General features: G+C 41.8%; 1 pseudogene; it reads right to left on the bottom strand.

Annotated features, from left to right (window-relative positions):
• LOC149172967 (boron transporter 1-like) overlaps nt 1-25,707 on the bottom strand; it is a 60,690-nt pseudogene extending 34,983 nt beyond the window's left edge.
• Nucleotides 25,708-27,699: the final 1,992 nt, after the last annotated feature.

Genomic DNA, 27,699 nt, shown 5'->3' with positions numbered 1-27,699 from the left:
ATACAATACATTATTTTTCATACTGCTTTCATGATCTAGCTGAGGCGGGCATTCCCATGCTCAGCTTTATAAATTCATTTTTTCTGTACATAGAACAGACAATCGTCTGATGGTAGACTGATAATTTTTTATGAAATTATCATCCTTTGAGTAGGATGATCATCTGTTGTACATGTCAATGTCTTTATTTCCTGAATATATATCGCAGCCCGGATGGATGAAACTAGATCCGGGGTCTTCAATCTCGTCTGATCTTCACTCTAAGTACAAGTCTATCCACGTGAGAATTTTTTGAAGTCGAATGTGGAAAGACATCGCTTGATTACCAGTCAATGATGTAAACTGTTAACAAGCGCGAGAGGAATCACCGATAATGATGATGACCCTCTGTCACACGGAATCTGTCAAGGGTGCGGACACGACTGACCTTCCTAGAAGTCTAAGACATTCTAATGACAAACAAGACAAAATGGAGTGATCTTTCTCTAAATACACCTTTTACAACATGAAAACTACAAGTGTTTAGGCTTACCTTATTCCAAAACGCTGTTGTTGAAGTCCGTTCTTGACGATCCGGATGAGCTCCTCCTTCAAGTCAATTCCTGCAACCACAAACAATCAAACAATTACCAAGCACTTGCATTTCATATAATAAAACATATATTCAACATGCAGACCAAGGAACACATGAAATAACTCATTAACACAAGCTATTGAGAAAAATAAACCAGTTTGTATTAATAACGAAACAAAGAAACTCTTACAACCTGGCCTTGGTGTTGTGCAAGTTCCTCCCAGGGTCCATCAAGGGTTTTCCTCTACTTTGACAAAGCTCACCCTCTCCCAAGTAGAATCAAGTGAAGACAATCTCTCCTCACAAAGGCTCTAATGGAAGACCTAAATCCTGCAGCATTTACCCAAAGAAAATGTATAGCTCCAACCTCTCCTCCTTCTGGCTCAATGCCTTCATTTATAGTGCTGTAAAGAGGTTATTCAGGTCCACTATCAATGGGATCATCCCCCTCTATGGGTGGGATAGCTCCCTTATTGATGGGATAGGTTCCCCCTTAATAGAGATACATGAACCAACTGGAGGCGCATCCATTTCATCAAACCGACCTCTAGAATGTTCTAGAAGTAACCACAAGTAACTTTTTAAAGATAAAACTCGCGCATTTTGCCTTTTACAGAGGGACGCACCTGTCCCTTAACATACAGAGCGTCCATGGACGCATATTTTGTGAACATGATCAGCGTCCCCGCAGGTAAGGCTAGAGAGAACCTGCGACCCCAGAGATAAACATGATTTTTACAAGACTTTCTCTCTTCTTTGAGTTTGAGATGGATAACAGAGGCATGAGACTTGCCTAAGAGGGTAGCATGACTTGTTGATTGGAGCCATACTAACTGTAAGTAGTCAAGGTGACATTTTTTAGTGTAACAGATTGCCCCCTAAAGTGCGAAGCCTGGAATAGAATAGGGTTTTGTAATTCTAGGAAGGGTGAAGCGCTTTATCATTTCAAGGATTGCCTTGTGGATGGCCTGGTTGGAACCTGCAATTTTCAACACAAAATACATGGATAAGATTATATCATCACTGAGGTAGGCATTCCCATACTCAGATTCAAAACTTTAACTAATGGACTAACTATTCTGATATAGGAATGATCTTGCAGTACATCATTTTTATAGACTTTTGTAGACACAGTATGGACGCAGCCATCTGTTTATGATTAGTCTACATAGATAATGAATACAAAACTCCTCGCAGCCTGGATGGTAGAAACTAGATCCAGGGTCTTCACTTCTACTTCCCGAATTGGTACGATTCTAGCCATGTGATTAAATGATTCGATGTCGAACATGGTAGAAACCACTTGATTACCAGTCAATGATGTAAACTGTTAACAAGCGTGAGAGAAACCACCAGTAATGTCAATGGTCCTCAAAGTACCAAGCACAACCCGTGAAATGTGAATAGATGTTTTGATGTCGAACACTTCACGGAATCCTTTGATCGAAAGTCAATGATGTAAACTGACGTCAAAGGCGAGAAACCTGCCATTGATGCATGCAGACTTCAAGGTACTGTCGATTCCTAAGTCATCTTTCTAGATAATGTGTCGATGTCGATAGAAAGCGACCCGTTGCAGGCAAGCCTGCAACACGAAATCATTGTTCAAGTTGAAGAAATGTTGCTGTAAGGACTGACTCAGGGATGGTCAATGGATGACAAGTATTTTGCAGATGAAAGTTTTGCTTGCAGACCTCTTGAACACATAACGACACAACAGATGGTTTGGTGACGAATAACTCAAAGTTGATCCCTGAACCCGGTTAAAGATTTTCAAAGTGATTTAGTCAACTGTGAGGTAAAAGATTTCCCAACCCAGGTGAATGAAAAGTGTCGTGTTCAAGAGCGGTAATAAAGTTTCTTCTGAGGCAAAAGGTGACAAATAGGTTCATTCTTCTCTTTTTTCCCCCACCATTTCTGGCAAGTACCTCTTTATTTTTAACAAGCTTGAGGAGGATAACATATGCTTGATTATAAGCTCATCCTTCGGACGAGTCCAACCTAGTTTAAATGCGAACCCTAGGAAGGAGTGGTTCGTTCCTGTTTGTAATTGAACAGGTCCTTTACTGTAAAAGTTTAACGAGCCCAGTATAGGAGAAACTCGGCGTTTTTCATTTTTAGAGAGTCTGAAAAACTTAAGGAAACTCCACGTTGAACTTTTTCGTATATTTGTGTCCCTCAAGCCCGAAAAAGTATAAAATAATACCTGGGGGAACCGCTTGATCTTGCGACCAAGGAGTACTTTCATAATAGAATCGTTGACCTGAAAAGTAAAAAGCGATCAAAGACACGTCGTTTTATTTCCTTATCGAGTTTGAAACGACAAAAACCCGGCAATCTTTTCCTGATTTTACGGTCAGAAAAGAGCTAAAAGGGGACCGTCTTTTAATTCCGTTTTAACGAGTGAAAAAGAAACACTCGGCGATCTTTTCATGTTTTAGGAGTCAGAAAAGGGCTTAAAAGATGACTCTGAAATTTTGTTTGTGAAAAATTACAATTTCCCTTGAAATCCCTTCGTCCTGCACAAAAGCGACACATTACTCATACCTGTTTAAAATAGGCAAAAATACATTTGAAAACATCTTTTCATGGTAAAAAATGAACTAATTCATCCAAAAAACCTATAAAAAGACCTTTTACCATGTCATTTTTACCGTTTCACTGTTGAGGTTGAAAAAGGAGCTTTTGACAAGAAACTTCCCGTGGTTGCTGCGGAAAATCTGACCGTCGGAATCGAACGCCGCTTCACCGAGGTATTTTACACATCCCACTCTTCATTTTTATCCGTTTAGTTTTTTGTTTTTGGTCTCTGTTTCATTTTTTGGGGGGTTTTGGGTTCAAAATGCGCCCCTCGGCGGACGCAGGTGCCCTTCGGGTGGGCCGCGTCCCCCGACTTTTTCTCACACGGGAAAAAGGTCTGGGGACGCAGTCCGCCTTCAGGCGAGCTGCGTCCGGACGCCCTGTGCTAAAAAGCCGGGGTGCGTCTTCCGCAAAGGGCGCATTTCAAAACCCTAACTCTCTCAAAAAACCACCAAATTTTCTCAAATTAATTTCTAATTGACTCTTTTGATGTGCAGGGGCCAAAACATGTTAGACTGGAGAGAGAGAGAGCACGTAGAAGACGATGAAGCTGCGATTAACCACCAACCCTCTCTGGATGCCTTAAGAACATGTGGATTGTACAAATATTGGACCATACCGGGCATGAGGGGCCAGGTAAGATTTTTGGAATGGCTAGTTGAGCGATGGAACGTTCAAGATCAATGTTTTTACATTGGAGGGCACCAGCTCGAGATAGAGCCCTCGGATGTATACTTTCTCACTGGCTTGCCAAACAGAGGTGAGCAACTCAACCTTGCGGGGACCAGGCCGGGTGGCCAATCCCTTGATGATCTCCGCGAGGAGTGGTGCAGACCAGGGACTCACCATAAAAAAGGCGTAGAGATAAAGCACATCGCTCTGGCGGAACTTAGAGTTATTGCATTTACGGTCACTAGGATTTGTGGCGCGGCCGCCTTGCACATTGCTTCCGGATCCCAAATGCGGATGGCAGTTGACTGTTACCAAGGCACCATCTTCAACTGGTGCGAAGCTGTGTCGGCTCATATGAAGAGCCAACTAACCAAGGCAAAGAACGGACGACTAAAGACTTTTGGATATGGGCCTCTAGTCGTGAGCTTTGCCTTGGAGAGAGTTCCTATGCTGATCCCTCAGCAACTCACTGTTGATGTCTTGGGTCCTCGGGAGCCAAAGCTTATTCGATGGGTAGCGGTGATGGCCCGGCATCCTGACGAGGGTGCTGCAGTGGTTCGATTCTCAGACAGTTACTTCGACTGGCTAGAGGGCCAGCTTTTTGTGATACAAGACTTTCCATATGCCGGAATGGATTTCAGAGGTGATCCGGACATGGTTCTTCCACAGGGAGAACAATGGGATGACAGAGGTACTTTCATTTTCACAAGTTTTTTAATTATGTATTTTTTTATTTTTCATATATATCGTCTCAAAGTAACAGTAAAATTTTAAAAATGCAGATGTTGGACCACAGCGTCCAGCCAATCTCCGGCCTTACGACAGACGACATCCAGCTGCACCGGCACCGGCCTTACAGGATGCGACAGCAGAAGTACTAGCCGATTTGGAGCATGATCTAGAGCGTCTCACGGCAGATATACCTGAGACTACTATGGATGACATTCCAATGAGGCTTCAGCGCTTCGTGGTTGCAGTCCCTGGACCGTTTAGGAGATTTCTGCGCAAGATAGCCCGCGCAGTGGTGTCGTACAGAGAGCACCACCAGTGATTGACTAGTCACTTTTGTAGTCACATGTGACATTTTTGACTTTTTGCACTATCATTTTGCCGATCATAAGGTGTGTTAAACCTATGATCGAAGACGATGTATATATTTTTGGACACACTTCTATCTATATCTATATATCACTATTATCGGCTTATCTTGTTTAACATGTATGATGAAATGTCTTTAAATTTACTTGCATGATTATTATAAATGTCTGTCCAACACTTGAGAAGCAATTGCATCTGCTAATGTATTCAAAGACCTTGGAATATGTTGATATTCAATGTAATCAAATTCACGTTCCAAGAGACGCACTCTCAAAAACAACCTTAATAACACAGGATTTCTAATGGCATAAACTCTATTAAGCTGTAATACAACAAGTTCAGAATCTAACCTCACTATCAAACGTCGAATTCCAAATGAAATAGATTCGGATAATAATTCAACCACTGCACTGTATTCTGCAATGTTATTCGTTGTTTGACCGAGGCTTACCCCATGCATAGAAACTAACTCGTCAGAGGGCGAATAGATAACCCAAGCTGCGGAAGAGATATTCCGTGTACTACGACAAGCACCATCAGCAAATCCAATGTATGTTTGGAGAGGCGTCGACATCTACAATATCAAGAGTAAAACCAAGATGAGCCAAAATAATGACGAAAAACCACACTTGCTAAGCTAAGCACACTGACTAAACTAACACACTTGCTAGCTAGAAAGGAAATCTAACCTATCTAAAAATTTCTCCATCCACCATTTTAAGCATAATACCTCTTTAGGTAAAGTCCATTTCTGGGTTTGCCCAAAGAGTCCCCATCAAAATCAACTAACTCATAAGCCCCTTTTGCTAGCTTTCGCTTTACAATGTAGGGCCCATGCCACATGGGAACGAATTTTCCAGCACCTAGCTTATCGTTCGCTTGATCATATAATAGTACTAGGTCTCCTTCCGAAAAACTTCGAGGGGTTACATTTTTATCGTACTGAGCTTTCATTCGTTTCGCGTGAGTCTCGATAGCTAAAGTAGCGTCACGTCGAGTCTCATCTAATTTAGCTAAGTATAACAACCGTTTCTCCTCTTCGGAAGTAGCTGGAAGTAATTCGACAGCCATTTGAAGTGATGGGATTTCGCACTCAATAGGTAACACAGCTTCTAAGCCATAAACTAGCTGAAAAGGGGTGAAACCTGTTGAATTTTTCACTGAAGTTCGATATGCCCATAGTGCCGAAAATAACATGTTATGCCAATTCGTTCGATGGATACCAATGATCCGTCGAATCATGACGACTAGAACTTTGTTGATTGACTCAACCAAACCGTTGGCTTGCGGATAATAAGGTGTAGAGCTATCGTGGCGCAAACCAAGCTGGCTTGTAAGTTCAGTCATCATGACATTTCGAAAATGGCTTCCATGGTCCGTAATGATTGCTTGTGGGACACCAAACCTAGTTATGATATGATTGAATACGAAAAGTGCAGCTGTCTTGCCGCTTGCGTCGAATGTAGGCATCGCCTCGGCCCACTTAGTAAAATAATCAACCGCAAGGATGATATACGCATGCCCCCCGGCCGAGTGAGGGTTACAAGTAATAAAGTCAATGCCCCATTTGGCGAATGGACCAGCGGCAATTATAGGGTGGAGAGGAGCAGGTGGAGCGCGCATCTTGCGATCAAACACTTGACAGTTGTGGCATTTTCTGACGGCAAGGATACAATCTTTAAACATAGACGGCCAGAAATAGCCAGCGCGCAACACCTTCTGAGCTGTGGCATACCCAGACATATGACCGCCACATGCTCCAGAGTGACAATCATTCAAAACTCTCTCAGCCTCATCGTGAGTTAAACAACGTCGAAAAACTAAGTCTGCCCCCAGGCGATAAAGTGTATCTCCAATAATTCTGTATTGCTGGGATTGAAACCGAATTTTTCGACGGTTTTCCTTGGAAGTTTCAGGCCGAAAGGTTTGGGTTTGGAGATAGATGATTATATCCCCATACCACGGATCTACAGTGCTAATAAGAAACAAAGATTCGTCCGCAATGGACTCCTCTGCCACAGTCTCTGTGTCAGCACTCGGGAAATCACACATCAATTCCGCGAAGACTAGAGATTTCTTAGACTTGGACTTCTCGAACTCCAAGTCGAACTCTTGCAGGATGACGATCCATTTAGAGTACTTGCCCCCTAGCAGTTGTTTTGTCAAGATATAAATCATAGGGTTGCAATCCGAAATAACAGTAGTTTTGCGGAGAAGAATGTAGTGACGAAAACGCTGGACAGCTTGAACGGCTGCCAGGGCCAATTTCTCCACATGTGAATATTTTAACTCAGTTGGATTTAAGGTTCTGCTAAGGTAATATATCACATGCTCTGCTTTGAATTCATCTTCTTGAACTAACACCATTCCAATGGTGGAATGCGAAGCTGCGAGGTATAAGAAGTAGTCCTGGTTGTAGTTGGGAGGATGCAATAACGGTGCATGGGTCAACGCGTGTTTCAGTGCATCAAAAGATTGTTGAGCAATCTCGTCCCAAAAGAATTGTACATTCTGTTTCAACAACCGTGTAAAACCTTTAGTGACCTCGGCGTAGTTAGGGATGAATCGGCGTAAAAAGTTTGCTTTCCCTTGCAAACTTTGGAGTTGGCGCAAACTCGAAGGAGGAGGCAATTGGATGATAGCCTCGACTTTCGAGGGATCGACGCGAATGCCGGTTTTGGAAACAACAAATCCCAGCAATCGACCTGTTTCTATACAGAAAACACACTTGTGGGGATTCAACCGAATTCGATAATGCCTACACCTCATAAAGATTGCTCGTAGGTGGACAAGGTGATCAGCTCGGTGTAAAGAATGAGCAGGCAAATCATCGAGATAGGGTTGCACAATGTGCTTGATGTCATGAAATGCATAAGACATGGCCCGTTGAAAAGTAGCACCGGCATTCTTAAGGCCAAAAGGTAATTTGCAATAAGCAAATGTCCCCCATGGACAAATGAATGCCGTTTTTGGTTGATCGGCAGGTAGAATATTGATTTGATTATAACCCGAGAAACCATCCATGAAGGAAAACATCTCACTTCCGGCACAATCATCAATAATTTGATCGATATAAGGCGTAGGATAGTTGTCTTTTGGACAAGCTCGATTGATATCCCTATAATCGATACAGATTCTTATTGTTCCTTGTTTTTTATTGACGGGAACAATATTCGATACCCAATCCGTTAACGGGATCGGATAAATGAAACCTGCTTTCAACAGCTTTTCGACTTCGGCTTTGATTGCAGCTGCTTTTCGAGGGTGAATCTGACGCAACCGTTGCCGAATGGGTTTAGCATCCGGGTAGGTTTTGATTTCATGAACAACAATGGCAGGATCGATTCCTGGCATTTCTTCGTAGGACCAGGCAAACACGTCGCGGAATTCTTGGAATAGGGCCTTGTAAGTTTCAATTTCTTCGTCAGTACATGCGGCACCTATATGAATGTTCTCCTTGATTCCGGGCTTCACTGAAATATCAATGGGAATAGTACGAGAAATATTCCCTAAATTCAGCTCTGAATCAGAATGTTTCGTTGGATCCTGAGCGTCTTTGACATATTCAGCGGTAAAGATAGATGAAAAATCATTTTCAAAGCATCATCCTTAGGTAAAAACGAAGATCTGTGATGGAGATCGTCCCATGGTAGATCATCTACACTTAGGATTTCGCGAAGTTGTTCGTCAGATGACACTTCTTCGGGAAACGTTATCCGTTCTAAGGGTGAGGTGAAAAGTGACTCTTCACTGACCACATTCATTTGGTCGGTTGAATGAAAGTCGGTAAAAGACATAAGAGCTTCATAAGCAATCTCATACGGACTCAACGGCATAACATCACCGAGTGAGTCTAGCTCAGAGTCAGAGGGAACATACCAAGGATCATCATAAATAATGTTTTCTGACGTGATCATATGAATTGTTGCGAACGAAGGGTCTGCATTGAGTGGAGGGAGAGGAAAAGTTCCCAGTAAACCGGAATCCTTAACTAAACCTACACCAATGTCCCTATAAGGGATTGTCGTTTTACCAACATGCTGGATAGTTTCTAAAGAGGTTGGGTCGGATGAAAAGTATGTCAGCTGATCAATAGTCACGATCTTACCGTTATGTGGAAACTTAATGACTCTGAAGACCGATGAAACGACCGCTGTCATAGCATATGACCAACTTCGACCCAAAAGAAGGTTGTAGTCTAGAGGGGCATCAACCACTTCCACATCCAGACTAACGGTTTTACCTTCGACCCCTATAGGCAATTCTTGTAGAATACCAAACGGACGGAACCCACGGCCATCAAAGGCCTTAAGGATGGTGGGGGATTGGTTCAACGAAGGAGAACCAAGCGATCTCCAACATTGAATCGACATAATACACGTAGAAGCTCCCTCATCAATCACAGTCCGATGAATAGGCCTGTTTTTGACTATCACTGGAATTTGGAAAGCCATTTGATGGGGGAGACGCGGTGTACTACTTTCTAGATCAAAGATCATTAGGTTCGGGTCCTGAACATCGACAGCTCCAATAGCCGACAAAAGCAATTTTCGTTGCGCTGGACATGATTGCAGCACTTCGAGTGCCGACATTGCTGAAGGTGAAACAGCTAAGTCTTCAACAATGTTGTAATTCTGGGCTGCTCTCGCATGTGGATTGAAAGCAGACCTTCGAAGTACACCCTTGGCGGGCGGCTTAATCACTAAGTCTGGGTTAGGTTTTTCGATCTGTAGTGGATCGGAACCAGGAGCTGAGGTTGATGGGTTAGAGTTAGAAGATTCTGCTTCTTTACCATCAACAGGAGCCTTACTACCATAATCTTGCGATCGAGTCGCAATCCTGACATGAGACATCATCAAAATGGGTTCTTCACTGGCATTCGAAGAAGAACCTATCATCTTATTTTCCTGCTCGGGGAATGGATTCTTTAACACAGCAGGAGTCGGAGAACCTTTAACTATTTTCACTACCTCGGCCCGATGAGGGCAGTCTCTCGTAAAATGATCTTCTTCACAAATGAGACAAGGATAACGAGGTTTGCGCTTTTCGTCATTAGTTTCCGACTTTTCCGTTTTCTCCTTTGGAGCCTTGTCTGCTTTAGCCTTCTTCTTTCCTTTCTTCTTTCCACCGTTTTTGGATTTGGCCGTAGATGACTCTACAGCGTGAATGTCGGCGGTAAGTTCAGGAGGAGAAGACTCTCCTGTCGGAGAATCAGGCAAAGTGATAATTGGAGTATTGGAGGTCTTGGAAGACTTCTTCTTACTCTTCGTAGTCACGATACCGATCATACCATCAGCGGCATGAGATCCCGAAGGAGCAGCAGCGATTTGGTTTGACTTTGGAAGATCCGGAATTTTCTCGTGTAACGTACCCGACTGAGTGTAAACTAAGTCAAGGTATTGTGCCTGAGCAATGACTTGCTCCTCAGTAACTACGCCGGCCTTAGCTACATCTTCAGTAATTCTTGGTAATAATGATTTTACAAACCATTCAGCTAAAATTTGGTCCGGGATAAAAACTTTCACTAATCTCCTTCGACGTCTCCACTCATGGATGTGATCAGAAATGTACGTGGATGTCGATTGTTTTAGCGAAGTTAATAATTCTGTACCATTATCGTATCTGACTGGTAACTGAAAATGAGTTAAGAATGAAGTAGCTAACTGGCTAAAGTTGTAAAAAGAAGCCCGTGGCAACTCAATGTACCACTTGGCTGCGAGACCAATGAGTGTACGCTGGAAAAGACGTAAGCGGATAGAATCATCTGAGATGGAATTTGATGCACACCAGAGGTGGTAAGTCATCACGTGATTAGACGGATCCTCTCCAGACTTACCTTCGAACTTGGGTATATCGCTGGGCAACTTATTTGGCATTGGCGGCCAGAACGGAAGATATTGAATTGGATCGTTCGTTAGGCGCGTCAAGTCGGGTAAATCTAAAGTCGCAATAAATGGTAACTGCCGGTTAGGATCTCTGAAACTCTGAGTCACAATACCAGCCCCAGGAGGAGGATATCCAGGATAACTAGGAACAGGATTCGCATTGGGGATATTATATCCTCCTGGAAAACCAGGATTAACCGGACCGTACTGGGGTTGTTGAGGTGGTTGATAATTGTACCCAGGATACGGTTGATACTGGTAAACCGGTTGTTGGGCAGCTTGACCAGGTTGATACTGTCCCTGGTACGGAGGTTGAACAAATTGAGGTTGAGTAGTAACAACCGTACTTGTACCAGGTTGACCTGCAGGCATCTGGACTGTGGTTTGAACCGTGGGTCCAGACAACGGTACAGATGTCTGAGGAACGGTTACAGGGACAGTAGAAACCGGAGCTGCCGATACTCCAGATGTAAGCATGGTAGATGAAGCGGTAGTTGCTGCAGCCGTGTGAGGTGGAGTACTCGGTGCAATTGGCGGCTGAGTAACTACAGAAGTTACAGGGGTCTGAACACTTGACTGGACAGGTTGCGGTTGCTGGGGTGGACCAGGAACTGCAGGTTGTCCTGCTTGAGGTACCGACTGTATACTTGGTTGCGACATCTGTTGACCCTGTGACGGATCCCATGTTAACATTCCAGGGTATTGACTCGTAACAGGTTGAGGATACTGAGATCCATAGCCGTATTGAGGATAGGGTTGATAACTGTAAGGTGTAGTCCCATATGATTGCCCTTGAGGTGGTTGATAACCTTGACCAGGGTATTGACCCGTAGGTTGATAACCTTGAGGTAAATACGAATACTGGGGTTGACCTTGACCTTGAGGTTGGTATCCTTGAGGTTGATACCCTTGGGGTTGATACCCTTGGGGTTGCCATCCTTGAGGTTGCCATCCTTGAGGTTGATACTGATACTGAGGTTGACTTTGGGGTACATATTGAGGCTGGGGTTGATACCCTTGGGGTTGATACCCTTGAGGTTGCCCCCCAGTCACAAATGAAGTACCTTGAGGTTGCCCCCCAGGCATTAACGAAGGTTGCCCCCCAGGCGGTAATTGGCCACCTTGAGGTTGGTTAATGGGAGTTGAACCTGACATCATATAAACTTCACCTATACTCAATGGTACATTACCACTGTTTCCAACTAATAACCCATGATCAACAGGTTGAGGAGATGCTCCCGCAAAGGTACCAGAAAGTGACTGATACCCAGTAGGAACAGAAGGACCGCCATGTAAAAATGATTCAGGACTTTGCGAAAACACAGACGACTGACCAGACATATTTACAGGAGAATGAATTCCTCTAGGTGGAACCGGAGTACGAGGTGTAGAAAAACCTACTGAGTTGTCTAAAAAATTGGTTAATGCAAGGTACCAAGACTCACTTCTAGGAGGACTGTAAAAGATGGATTCACGCTCCCTTAGATCAAGGGTAATTAGATCTTCAGAATCAGAAACGCCTATTTCTTCCTCTGGAACAAGTTCTTCTATAGCAATTAATCCAACAGGAAGATTTTCGGTGATAATTCTTTCTATTCTTGGTGAATCAGGAACACTAGGAGTTGGAGTAACAGGTTCTGAAATTTCAGGTTCTTCGCCTGTTTCACTGGCAGATGAAAAACTACCAGCAAGCTCGGAAACTGTAACAGCTTCGGGATTGTAACCTGTTTCTAATCTTTGGTAATCTGGATGGACTACCAAAGAAGATTCTCCTTCTTCAGGTGAACCTACTTTACTGCCACTAGGAGTTACAAGGACCTTTAAACCCTCTAAATAACTGGGGTCGTCTCGAGGAGGTGAACCCCTAAGTTCACGGGATCTTCTCAACAATTCGGCCACAGATACAACTTCAGGAGACTGGCCCGCAATACGACGGGACCTTCTCGGTAATTCCGCCACAATTAAAGATTTTAACTACAACACACGAAAACAAAGTAAAAAATTTCAAATCAAACCACCTAAAGTCTTCTAAAGAACCAATCAAATTTGAAGCACACGCCTAAATAATCTAGAGCGTCAAACCACACACAAACAGTAGTCTTCCGGACCAAAAGCGCTAGTTGGTGATTAGGCCCAACCTCGCAGGATTCAGTACAGAAATAGTGGGTGGAACAGTTACCCCGGCAACCTGCTTAATGAATAGACTGGACCAAGTTCCTCCACTTTAACCGTCTCGAAGTGAAGCGAACCCCCCAGAAAATCCAAGTGAGTATAACCGACGTCTGCTCCAGGTACAGTGGGACCTTCCCTCCACCGTCACCTTGGGTAGAATCCTAGATATTATGGCCACTAAGGTTACCAATCACAACAATTACACCTGGGGGAACAGTCTAAACTCCGACAGCACGCAAGGGCAGAGTAGCAAGCTCCAATCCCCTTACCGGCTCCTTGACAACAATCCAAGGTTTACCGATAAGTGACCCCTGGCTCCTCGACAATGGTTAATCCGAGGTTTACCGTTTGTAATACGTACTGCCTGGCGTCGTTCCCAACGAGGGAGGAATGATCCCCTCACTGGTTCGGACACGAGCTCGTGTTTCTCCTTTAAGAGGAGCTTTCCCAGAATGTAACTGAAACAATTGGATTTGTTCTACTCAAGATAGACTATCTGTTTGGTTTTGTAGTCTTGGAGAGTTAAGTACTCACCTACTCCAAGACCCTAGCCTAAGCTATGTTGGTGCTTCAGAGCCCTAGAAAAATAAAGATTACTAGATTGATTTTAATTTAAGCGTTACTTTTAAGGTTGTTTCTTAAGTCAAAAGGTGATGGAAGTGAAACTAGTGGTGTGTTGACTCGACTCGAAACCACTACAAAATGCACCTAAAATGATTTATCCACTACTTTACTTTTTCGATGAATTGCTTAACTAAAAAGTTGAGAGAATGCAATCCTTATAAAAGCAACTTCTTAATTGAAGACAATCAAAGAAACAATTCGTTTTTCTTTTCCAAGCATAAAAACATAACTTCTCTTTACATGCACGAAAAAAACTCTTTTCTTCTTTTGAAAACAAAAAGCTACTTGAAACAAGACTTTTAAGAAGATGTTTTTGTATTTTTCTTTTAATAAAGCAAATAAATCTAATATAACCAAAAATCAATCTTAACAACTCTTAAAATCTATGAAAATGCACTCATAAGCAAACTAAAGGCAAATTTACTCTAAGCAATCTTAACGAGGCCAAAACTAACAATGATTATTTCTAAGGTGTTTTACTTGATCACAATCAAATCAAGGACTAGCTTATTGCAGAACCAAAAACTAGTCAAAACAAAATTCTAATCTTTTTGTCCTTTTTGAAAATGGAAATCAATACTTTAAAAACAAGCAATTCGAAATTTGACCCAAAACAACTCAAATGACAAGTTGCTCAAACAAGGAGACTTTACGGCAGGCTCAACTTCTAAGAAGGTTGACTAACCAGAGATATCTAAGGCTGGACAACTTTCTAAGCTCAAAGTTACTACAAAGCCTTTCCAAAAATCAAACCCTAGGTCTAAACTTCGTTGAAAACCACTAAAACACTCAAAGCTCACAAAACCAGTTCAGGTAAGAATTCTTGACAGGGTACTAAAGGATCTGGGCAGAAAACACTAAGAAAAACAAAATCTAAAAGTAATTTAAGGCAAAAATGGAATTTTCTTAACTTTTACAGGAAGACGCAGGCCAGCAGTTGTCACAGGTGCGACCCCGCACTGTGCAGTCGACAACAGCGCGTCCAAGGACGCACTGTGCAGCACACAGAGACTGCGTCTTTCTGGAAAAAGGAAGAAAAACTAAAGCCAACTAAAGCTACAGCTAAGCCACCCAAATACTAATTCTCACAGTCAAAAACCAGAAAATAAAAATGATTTTCTCAAAGCAAAGTTCATATAAAGGAAAAGACTCTCTCATTAATGGATTCCCCAGCGGAGTCGCCAATTTGTCACACGGAATCTGTCAAGGGTGCGGACACGACTGACCTTCCTAGAAGTCTAAGACATTCTAATGACAAACAAGACAAAATGGAGTGATCTTTCTCTAAATACACCTTTTACAACATGAAAACTACAAGTGTTTAGGCTTACCTTATTCCAAAACGCTGTTGTTGAAGTCCGTTCTTGACGATCCGGATGAGCTCCTCCTTCAAGTCAATTCCTGCAACCACAAACAATCAAACAATTACCAAGCACTTGCATTTCATATAATAAAACATATATTCAACATGCAGACCAAGGAACACATGAAATAACTCATTAACACAAGCTATTGAGAAAAATAAACCAGTTTGTATTAATAACGAAACAAAGAAACTCTTACAACCTGGCCTTGGTGTTGTGCAAGTTCCTCCCAGGGTCCATCAAGGGTTTTCCTCTACTTTGACAAAGCTCACCCTCTCCCAAGTAGAATCAAGTGAAGACAATCTCTCCTCACAAAGGCTCTAATGGAAGACCTAAATCCTGCAGCATTTACCCAAAGAAAATGTATAGCTCCAACCTCTCCTCCTTCTGGCTCAATGCCTTCATTTATAGTGCTGTAAAGAGGTTATTCAGGTCCACTATCAATGGGATCATCCCCCTCTATGGGTGGGATAGCTCCCTTATTGATGGGATAGGTTCCCCCTTAATAGAGATACATGAACCAACTGGAGGCGCATCCATTTCATCAAACCGACCTCTAGAATGTTCTAGAAGTAACCACAAGTAACTTTTTAAAGATAAAACTCGCGCATTTTGCCTTTTACAGAGGGACGCACCTGTCCCTTAACATACAGAGCGTCCATGGACGCATATTTTGTGAACATGATCAGCGTCCCCGCAGGTAAGGCTAGAGAGAACCTGCGACCCCAGAGATAAACATGATTTTTACAAGACTTTCTCTCTTCTTTGAGTTTGAGATGGATAACAGAGGCATGAGACTTGCCTAAGAGGGTAGCATGACTTGTTGATTGGAGCCATACTAACTGTAAGTAGTCAAGGTGACATTTTTTAGTGTAACACCCTCAAGGTACCGCAGTACAATTCACGTGGTGTGAATAAAGGACTTGGCGTCGAACACCACGCAAAATCTTTTGGTCGAAGGTAATTGATGTATACCTGTCGCCGGAAGTGAGAAACTTGCCATTGTGGCATGCAAGCTTCAAAGTACTGAGGGGGGTGTTCCTAGATCAACTTCTTGGATAATGAGCTGATGTCGACAAGAAGCGATCTGTCAAAGGAGGGCCTTAATGAATCCCACATCAGTGACACAGAACAGAGCTAATGATTGTGATGGAGGTGAAAACGATCTGTGACATATGATTCAGGGTGGCGGTCATGAAAGGATGAAGGATAATGTATGGCAGTGGATGGGACACGGTTGACTCTTTCTGAACAACATCTCTTGAACATATGGCGACACTGATGCGATGGATCGGTAGCATTACCCAAATGTGGATGGTATGGCGAGACCATGGTGATGTAACCGGTGAATGAAACAACCCAACCCGATTGTGGTATGGAGGAAAAGTGCCATGTTCAAGAGCGACTTGCTACCATCAAAGTTTTGAGTTTCTCCCAATTTTTCCCCAATCATTGCTGACCAGTACCTCTTTATTTTTGTCAAGCTTGAGGAGGATAACATATGCCTGTTCTATAACCTGCCCTTCGGGCAAGCCCATAGCTATGTTTTAACGAGCCTAGCGATAGGGAAACTCGTTCTCTTCTAAAGACAAGTTTGTCGCTATTTAATGCATTTAACGAGTCTAGCGACAAAGACAACTCGGTCCTTTTCATTTTTAGAGAGTCTGAAAAGGTACGTAAAGTTAACTCCAAAGGTCCTTTTTCGTCATCTAATCCCTTAAGTCCGAAAAAGTATAAAACAATACAGAAGGGATGAATTTTCGATAGTTTTAACGAGCCGATCTAAACAAGCGCTCGATCTTTTTGTGCAATAATCCCTTAGGTCCAAAAAGATTAAAATCTAGAGGAGGGATAGCTCTTCCGTCGCTTTAACGAGCTGGAAGGCCAAAACTCGGCAAACTTTTCATATTTTACGAGTCAGATGAAAAGAGCTCAAAGAAGACTCGTCTTTTGAGGAACGAGTGATAAACAGGGATAGCAGCAGATTCCAAGTACAGGTTGGAATTTTCCAATCACGACAGTGTCACAAGGATTGCTAGGTGAAATCACTCTTCGCAGTTGTTCCTCAAAAAAGGTAGACAATCAAATGGAGGTGAATGATCGGCCAAATGAAAAGTGGAGGTGACAGTGCAAACACGACCAAGGCTTTTATGGCTGATAAATTTACGATCACAATGGTTATTTACCGGTTCATTTTTTCTGGATGAGCTTCAACTCTAGGGGAAAGCTTGCTCACAATCGCTTTTCTATTTTTTAACGAGCATAAATTCCGCGTTAAAACTGCTCGAATCTTGCGTTTATTTTTTAACGAGCATGAACTTTGCTAAAACTGCTCGATGATAAGTTTGCATGCCCCCAGCATAATAACGCAAATCGAGGTGCATGCCCCCCAAGCTTCATTGCATTCAACTTGGTGGTTGGAATGGAGATTTGAAAAAGGGGATTTGTTTCATTTTTAATGAGGTTGACATAGTAAAAGAACTATCCTCATGACTCCTTGTTTCATTTTTTAACGAGGTTGACACGAGATAAGAACCGTCCTCGGAGCCCACTGTATTTACAGTATTTCTATTAGGGCGATGATCCATGCCGACAAAATGTTTAGGAATCTTCCGAATCCATTAGATATAGAAGATTTCATTTTGTAGTTTTCCACCATGGCCACTTCCGCCAGATTACTTGGAGGCGATAGGGCAAAAGTACCCATTAAGGCAGGGTCTTTTAGGATGCCTACCCCAATATTTTGAAGCGAATGATCGCTTCCATGGATTATTGGAGTGCTTCCCGTAACTTGTGAACTGTCGGGGAGGAAAGTTTGTTGGTCGACGACTGTAATTCCTCCTTGAAAGGGAAATGCAATCTTCCTGAAGTAGGTCGACACAACTGCGACCATGGCATATATCCAGGGCCTTCCCAGTAGGATGTTGTAATCGAGGTTTCCATCGATTACTTCAACATCAACTTCTACTGTTTTTCCCCCCAGTTCAACTTACAAGTTACTTAGAATCCCGTATGGAGTGTATGATCATCCATCAAATGCTTTTAACGTCATTGACGATTTCGACAAGGGTGGTGAGCCTAAATTTTTCCAGCAACTCATCGACATAAGACATGTAGATGCCCCCTCATCAATAATTGTTTGATGAACAGTTTTGTTGAGGGCTTTCACTTGAATAAGGAAAGCTAGTTGAGCTGGTAACTGAGGGTCATATCCTTTATGATTAAAGGCCACAAGATTGGAATCCATTGGGCCAATCCCACCTATTGCTGATAATAAAGCTTGTTCTTGGGAGGGGCAATTTTGCGGTACCTCAGGCGTCGACATAGCAGACGGCGATTGGGCCAGGTCCTCTACTATATTATAATTCTGTGCTACTTTGGCACGAGGATTAAATTTCAATTTGTGTACTACTCCCTTTGGCGACTTTATCATTGGTTCAGGAATGATGGGTGGCACAACTTTGGTCAAAGTTGTCGTCGGACTACTAGGTTGTTCATTAGCCTTGTTATTCGACAGCCGTGGATTTCCGTAATCTTTATTCCTTGTCAAAGCATCATTTTGCTGCTTCGAGACAGACAACATAAGCACTTGGGATCGGGAAGCATTTTGATTAGCAACCAGTTTGGTTCCCGGGCTTGGAAACGGATCAGTCAATACTACTGGGGTTTTTGAACTCTTAAAGAGTTTCTTAACTTCAGCTATATGTGGACAATCTTTCGTCCAATGATCCTCATCGCATATATGACACCCCGCAGGTGGTTTCCTTTTTCTCCTTTTCTTTTTCTTCTTGCCACCTGGTTGCTTCAGTTGTTTTCCCTTGTCGGTCGACACGGCATTTACTTCCGAGGCAAGAAGTTCCTCATTTGCATTTTGATCTGAAATCTTACGGGCTTTCTCGAAAGTAGCCTTTTTCGATTTCGCGTTTGTCGTGCTAATCACGCCATCGCCGGCGTGAGAGTCATTGTTTGATTTAGGAGGAGGAGGAATTGAGAATTCCGGTCTAGGGGCGTTAGGTATTTTTTCGTAGAGCGTGCCAGACTGGGTATAGACCAAGTCCAGATATTGCGCACGAGCGATAACTTGCTCTTCCGTTACGACTCCCCCCTTTGCCACATCTTCCGTGATGGCTGGAAGTAATGACTTGATAAACCATTCAGCTAATAGCTGATCGGGAACGTACGTTTTTACAATCCTACGACGATGTCGCCACTCATGTATATGATCAGATATGTGAGTGGTCGTTGTCTGTTTGAAGTTGGTTAAGATTTCCGTTCCCGTTTCATACCTTATCGACAATTGAAAATGGGTTAAGAAAGTCGTGGCTAAGGTACTGAAGTTGTCGAATGAAGCTCTAGGCAATTCAATATACCATTTTTCTACTGGACCCGTTAACGTCCTCTGAAAAAGGCGAAGTCTTATCGAATCATCATTCAGGGTGTTTGATGAGCACCATAGATGGAATGTCATCACATGATTTGATGGATCTTCACCCGGATTTCCATTAAATTTAGGAATATCTGACGGAAGTTTATGTGGAATCGCTGGCCACCAAGGGGCATAAGCAATTGGATCATTTGTCAGCTGGTTTAGATCTGGTAATTCTAGAGTTGCTACAAAGGGCAACTATTGATTCAGGTTAGGCGAAGCATACCTAGGATAAGATGGGATCGCCTAAGCAATGGGTCTTTGCAAACCAACATAATCCTGACAAGGTTGATGGGCATAACCATTATAGCATGGTTGCCCATTACTTACAAAGACTTGTTGCTCAGGTCCTTGATATGTTTGCTGGAATGGCGGTTGTTGAGATTGAACCAGCTCTGGTTGTTGGACCATTTTCTGTTGACCAATACTGGATGATTGACCAAGATGAGGAGTCATAGTACTTGTTTGAGCCTGAGTCGCTCCAGATAAGGAGGCACTAACCGGAGGTTGTGATTGAGTTGTCGAGACAAGAGGCTGTTGTATGGCAACCTGAGAAACTTGAGGTTGACATACAATAGGTAGCGCTTGTACTTGCGACGCAATCACCATACCAGGTATAGTGGCAACATTCGACACAGGGTGGACTAGTTGCATTGAATATGCAACCCTTGGTTGCTGAGGCAGTATCGGTACCCATCCGCTGGATGTAATTCCAGTTTGACCTGAACTTTGTTGTAAACTCCCATATGGTTGTTCACCGGGGGGAACAATGAAAAGGCATACTGCCCTCCATATGGTGGAAATCCAGTACTTAAAGGGTAGATTGGCCTTTGAAGACACATTGGATCAATTTGTTGAGTTTCAACATAAGAAATACCAGATGATAATCCGGATGAAGAAATAGGAACTAACCATGTCGTCGAAACAGTCTCTGATTGGACTCCAGCTTGTTGTTGATAACTTGCCGGGATAGATGGTATACCATCGAACATCGTTGGGGTAGCAGCAGGGGGCTCTGCCGCTGCTGTGTTGGATGACACAGTCCTAGATGTCGACGGTTGTTCAGACATATTTAGTCTATCCAAAAGATTTTCTAGCGATTCTACAAGAAATTTATGATGAAGGTAGACTAACTTCAAAGATCAACGAAGGAAAGGTGATGATTATTCCGTTTAAAATAAATTTTAATGACGCTTGGACACAACTTGCTTTTTCAATTTTAAAGAGTCGAGAAAAATCTAAAGATGACTCTAGTCTCCTTCGATGTTTTAATGAGCCCGAAGTGACAAATGCTCGGATGGACTTTTTCTGTTATAGAGTCTGAAAAAGGCCAAAAGGAACTGCTCTGGAGTTCTAGGTAGAGGGTGTGCCAAACTTTTCGCAAAACCGCAGAATACTTTTTAGGGTACGGGCGGTCGATCTTCCTGAATGCTGTGTTCAGTGCATTGCGATCAGTAGGGCGGCCGACACGGCTTCCTATGGATAAAGGCTTTATTCCTATAGGGGTCTCCCAATATATACGCGACGGTACGTGGGAGCACAGTCCGTACTGATACTTATCGCTTCACCGTGGAGGAATCACCCAACCACTCAACGGTAAGATATCAGGCTTAACGACGCCGGAACACGTCTCTAGCCTAGACCTCTATGTTGTGCGTTATGTTTCAAAGCGTTGTTATGTTCATTTGATTTATTTTAGGTTGATCTTATTTAGAAGTTTGCCTTTTTGGATCACCACGAGATGTATGGTACAACTCCTAAATGCAGTCTAAAGATGATAAGCAAGCTTTTTCTATCTTTTCAACATATGAAAATCCTAACTACTGAGGGAAAAGAAAGACGTCATCCTTTCTCACAGAGCATAGAGCACATAGTAATGCACTTTTTCCTAAATCAACATGCAAGCTGTCAAAATGCAAATGCACAAATGCAGGTATTTCTTTTCTCTTTCTTAATATTGATGTTTATACAAAGAAAGATGTTGTATAACTTTGAATTCAATTTCAAGTGAAAACATAAACAAGTTCTTTTTCCAAAATCAAAAGACACCTTATGATTTACTTGTTTCGACACTAGAAATGCATAAATTCAAACCAAACGATGAAAGTAAAAGCTAAATCAACTGTGAACAGCAAACAAACTTACTCCTAAGATCAAAACGACACTTATGGCAGGTCTAGATCTAAGGGGCCATAGTAAGACTAGTTTACTTTCGTAAAGGGAAACTGCAAATGATGTAAGAAATACACAAAGAACAAATACAGTTTCTTTACACAACCGAGGCGGAATTGAGGCGAAGAAAGGTGGCTTCAGATAGGTACATTGACTGATAACAGGCTGCAAAAAACATGGATAAAAACTGAGCAAAAGACACAGGGAACCACATCTGCACAAGGCAAGGACTGTTTCAGCGCAGGTCTAACACAGAGGTTTTGACATTTAGCACAGGTAGCCTTCACGGGACCTGCGTTGAAATGCAGAACCTCTTCACTAGGTTTGCGCTAAAGCAGAAACGAGAATTGTCTCTGGGTTTTGAGCTAGGGTTTGCAGTTAAAATCACAGTTTTTGGCCAAATCAAAGCTAGCAATCAAGTACAATCTGAAGGATGATTCAAAGGAGGATGAATATCTATCACTAAGAGCTATTAGAGCACTTGTGGATCAGCTCTTCAGACCATAAATAGGCCCAGTGATTGGACTAGAGTAGCTGCCCTCTACTTTGCATTTGAAAAATCCAAATGCAGTTCGATTCGGTACTCTTTGAGTTTATGAAATGAATAGAAAAAACACAAACAAACCAACAAGATACGGTCCCCAGTGGAGTCGCCAATTTGTTGTTGGGAAAAGTATCCAATACGGAATGACCCTATCCCACTCTAAGGAGTGATAGTACCTCAGCAAAAAACAAGACAAAACTATCTAAGTTTTCTTCTTTATGAAATGTAAATAGAGGAGAAGGATGTAACTAACCGATGTCTTCTGCTAGTTTGTTGATCCAATCTCACTCCTTGCTGCTTGCTTCCAGCTGCTTGCTCCTTCACTGGCCCAGCTACACCAAGTTCCTGTAAAATGGCAAGAGAGGGAAACTACAAGAAGCATACATTCATAACTAGCTTAAGGATTAGAATAAACTAAATATGCAAATACAACAAAACATCATTGAGATACATGCATATAGAAGAAACTCAAATGGCTTTATTGATGAAGAAGTAAAGTTCAGGAAGTGATACAACCATAAGAGGCCCAATCCAGCATCACCTTCCCAGCAGAAAAGAATCTCCTCTTCACCTCCTTCAAAGCAAATCACCCAATAGCTCTAACCTCAAACCAACAACAATTCTTTGCATTCACAAAATTCCAGCCTCCAGATCTCATGGGGGAGAGATCCATATATAGATGTTTGGAGAGAGGATGAGTCAGCCTAAGATGTGACTAGTGTCCTCTCCCTCTTTCAGTTCTTGATTCCACTTGGAGGTTCTTGCTTCCACTTGGAGATTTGGAACCTCTTACTCATCACCAGTCGAATTCCCTAAGGCAAGTGTCATTTTGGAAGCTTCCTGGGCTCTGACACCTTGAGAAATGAACTTGCCACTTGTCCCTTCTCGCTCAGCGTAGGTAGCCAGTGTTGGCTTTGACATTCAGCGCAGACAGCTAGTGTAGCCACTGAAATGATCCTGAATTGACTTGATTTTGATTAGTTTTTGGTGGAGAACTTCTCTGAATTGTTGTGGTTTATTGGCCTTGTTCCTCTAGGGGTAGGAACAACATGTTTAGGGACTTTGGATCCCTTAGATTATGGACATTTCATGCTCAATGCTGTAAGGCACAAAAATGTCTATAACAGCTAGGCACACATTGTGCAGGTGGTGTTGTGTACACGTTGTGCAGGTGGTATTGTGTACATGTGGTGGTGTACAAGTGGTATTGTGTACATGTTGTACATTTGGTATTATGTGTATTTCTTACATGTGGTATTGTGTATGTTCATTGCGTATTTGTGGTATTATGACAAGTGTATTCATTGTGTTGTACTCTATGTACGTATATGTATTATCTTGTACACTAGGTGTAGGTGTATGTGTTGTGTTGTATGTCAGCTGTAGGTGTATGTGTTGTGTGGCATACTATGTGTGGGTGTATGCCTGTAATGTACACTTGATGTTTGTGTATGTGGTTGAAGAGGAGAGAAGTATTGGGTGCTTTCTGGGTGTGGTGTAAGACCCTCGTCCCACATTTACCCAAGTTAACCAATCCACTGGGGTAAACATGTGATGAGAGGCTATTATGATGTGATTCAACTCCCCATGTATAGTTATGGAAGTGGAACTGGTAGAACGAAACCACAATGACCTTTCACACATGCTACAGAACCTTTAGGAGCGAATTAACCCTTGACCAACCCTTAAGGTGACTTGACATTTCACTGATTTGGACCCTCATCCATTCCCATGACAAGCCATGCATGTGACTAAGGCATTTCAGCCACTCCCACTATAAGGCATGCCAATGACTGTGGAATTTTTCAAGCAGTTCTATGCCAACGAGCTTGGATTTTGTGCCACTTTTTTAAGGCTAGGTCTCAGGCCACTACCCAAAACTCCATGAAACCTTCAGAAGTGAATGATAATAATGAAACAAAGATATTAATGCAATCACTAGTGCAAGTACTTGATCTAACCCCTACTAGCCATGATAGGAATTTCGCCAAACATGTCACAAATATGTAATCTACAGGTCATAACAACAGATCTAAGCATAGGGGGTATGATACTTATCAGAGATTTGTAAAGAATCATTGTTGCCATATCAAAATAGCTACATTTTCATCTATTACGACAAATATTCATTGTACATTCATTTTATAATCAAAACATGATGAAAGTCATATGTGAAGTCTGTCATAAAACATAATCGTAACCAACATATAACTAACAGAAATAATAAGGTCATAACAACGATAAAAACCACATATGAACCAATGCATTTACACATGAAATATCCTGGAAAAGAAGCTCTTATTAATGAATGTATAAGCCAACTAGGTATGGGACTTCCACGAACCAACCGACCATAGATTGGCTTAACCAAATCTTTTTTCAGCCAATCACCCCCTTGCCATATTCCAAGCATGAATGTGGGACTCAAAACCAAACAAATCTAAGTTTACGCAAGATTTAACACAATTCCCACCAGATCACTAGGCCCTAAAAAAGCATGGATGCCTCGATATTTCTCCACCTAAACCATGAGGAATTTTCTCGCCTCCTAGTCTCTAGGATTTACCTTATATCCCACCATTCACCAGTCCAACATTCCTAGGCCTAATTGAGACTCTACTGTTGGAAACAATGATAATATCGAGGGGGGGTGAATCTGTATTAAGGCTAATTTTAAACTTTTATGCCTATTTAATTTTCTTATTCAAGCTTGGAATCCATCCATATAATCTGTAGCAGTATGTAATATGGCAACAACATGAAATCAACATACAAGCATACACACCATTAGTATTATTCACATGAGACACAAGGTTTTTCACGTGGAAACCCTTTTGGGAAAAAACCACCAAGCCTGTTGTTGTTATTGATGTAAAATAAGATCACCTACTCTATTACATCAATCTATTATGTGAGCACCTACTCACAGGAAGCACCAAATCCCTTTGATTGTTTTCTAGCACTGACTAGCAGGAAGCACCAATTTCGTCTTTTTATAGGCACTTGTCTAGCTTACCAGAAGCACCATATGAGGCATCGAGCTCACAGATTTTTTACAAGCACTATCTTGCATCTCCTTGGATTTTTGCAAGCCAACTTGCAGGAGGCACCAACCCCCAAGCCTTCTCAACAACCCACTAGAGATGGAAGCACCAACTTCCTATATGCAAGCACCAACCCACACACAAATATAATCTATATGTTCTTTGTAATTTGGCAACCACTCTACTTGATATTAGCTCTGTTCTCTCTGCTCACTCTGCAACAACACACTGATATGCTCAACAAAATTCACTCATCATAGTCCACAGATCTCTAAGTCATTTTCTCTTTATCAGCATACAATCATCTCTATGCCTTCTTCTCTCCACAACTCACACTCAACTCTCGACCTTCATTCTCTGCACATGCACCTTTGGCCTTTCTCGCAACACATGAAACTTCCACCTTTACCCATTGCGCATAGGTAACTTCTACCTTTACTCACAGCGTACAGGCAACTTCCACCTTACACATAACACACATGTAACATCAACCTTACTCATAGCAGCACAACTCTCAGGGTCTCTTACCTGTGCATAGGCACTCTCGACCATTTTTTTCTACACAACAAGCTCTCTATTAGCCTTACACAATTGTTCAATCACACAATTGTTTTTCCACTTAGCTCTCTGGAAACTATGCTTTTGTTGGCATTATGATACAAGTATTGTCCTTGATGGAAACTTACTCATAGGTCAGTTCAATTTTGATAAAAGGCAACTCACAGTGTAACAGGTCTATTAAGAGGTAACATGGCATTGGTAGAGAAGAACAGGAATATGGAACTAAAGTCTACTGATCAGAATGAAGAAGTTGAAGGAAAAGGATGGTATAAAGTAGTTTAAGATGTATACACAGGTCCACTTAGTCAAAACAATGTATACATGCTGGTTCACAAAACAAAAGGAGCGTATACGTATACACTCACTTTCACAAGAAGCAAAGCGCTATATGTGCAGAAATCAAGGAGATTCAAGAGTAAAGAATATTAGGGGTCAATACCATGGTATTAGCCCACAATATTGAGAAGAGTAATGAATATTTGATCTTGTCCAAGAATACCACGGGTCCTAAGTGGTTTTTGGTCCGAGGTATTGAGAAAGACCTAAAACTATATAAGGAGGAGAAGATCAAAAGTCCATGTGTGCAAGTGAAAGGGTTTCTCCGGGAATACTTCTATTTGAAGTATATTTTATTGCAGCGGTTGTGTTTGTGATTTGATCTGAAATATTCTATGCACCTTGAATTCAATGTTGGATCAGGATCATGAGACCTGAAATGACTTATCATTGAATGCTCTGATATTGGTTGGGCTAGATCTGATTGCATCCACCTGTTTTTATTCTTTAAATGTCATGATATGGGTTTGTTTGAAGTCTGGAATAGCAACGAAGTTGTGAGTTAATATTTGCATATCTATACGCTGGTTCACCTCGGTAAAAGCGTGTATACACGCAGGTTCGACTCTTCCAAGTAGCGTATACAAAGGAAAAGCCTATTCTTCAGAAATGACTAATCTATATGATCAGTTCTGCTATTTTATTGTTGTCTGTCAATGAAGTATTCTTAGATCTGAATGTAAAACTGAATGCATAAGGAGTTTGGTGTTTGATTGATTGATTGTCTAAGTGAGGAGGGTTATCTCTGCTACTGCCTGTGTAAAGCTCTATAAATTGACAGTAGATGTTCAGTATATTGCTGGTTGGTACAGACTTGATTCAAAAGTTTTATGTTTAAGTAGTTTTGAAGGTATACATAGGTTTGGTTAAAGAAAGAAGCGTATACACGTAGGTTGGGTTCAGTAAAGTTGTGTGTACAGATGCATGATTTTTGAGGTTACAGCTAGTTCTGAATGATGATTTAGGTTTCTGGGTTCAGTACAGTGTTTCGGTGACAATGATTTGACTGCTCAGATTATTTGATTATTGGTTGATGCAGTTTGAAAGTTCCTGTTGTACCTTAAGAAACCAATTTCTTAGCTGTAGAGAAATTGTGCTTAAGACATTAATAAATATTATTTACTGTCACTTATTGTTTGTTGTGTTATGAAATGAAGGACTTGGAAAACTTGGTATTTAACCCTTAATACATGCATGACTGGAACATCTCAGGTTGCCATTTGTTACTAGATATAAATGATGAGTGAAGAAAGCTTGAAGGAGAAGTTAAATATAATATGCTAGTTTTTCACAGAAACTACTATCTGTAACTTAGAAGAATTATGAAAATGAGAACTGAATCATAGATAATATGCTGCTTAACACAGAAACTACTATCTGTGACTCTTGGAGAAGTTAAAGATAATATGCTGGTCTTTCACAAAAACTATTATCTATAACTTAGAAAGGAAGGTGGAAACTTCAAGTATAGGAGCACTCTTTTAAGGAATTTTAACTTTATCTACATAAGCAAATAAAGACCTACAACTTCATTACTATGCTTGAAAGAAGAAAACATAACATGACACATGACAGAGAAGGTTACAAAATTATACCCAACAACTCATGGAAACTTCTGATTCTTTCATTAATCAATGATGATATTAG

The sequence above is a fragment of the Pinus tabuliformis genome, chromosome 4_2, assembly GCF_031772625.1.
Source record: "Pinus tabuliformis cultivar Carrire ecotype Pingquan chromosome 4_2, CPIR1, whole genome shotgun sequence".
Classification (NCBI taxonomy): Eukaryota; Viridiplantae; Streptophyta; class Pinopsida; order Pinales; family Pinaceae; genus Pinus; species Pinus tabuliformis.
Note: the sequence above shows the minus strand (reverse complement) of the source record. Positions and strands in the feature narration are given on the sequence as shown.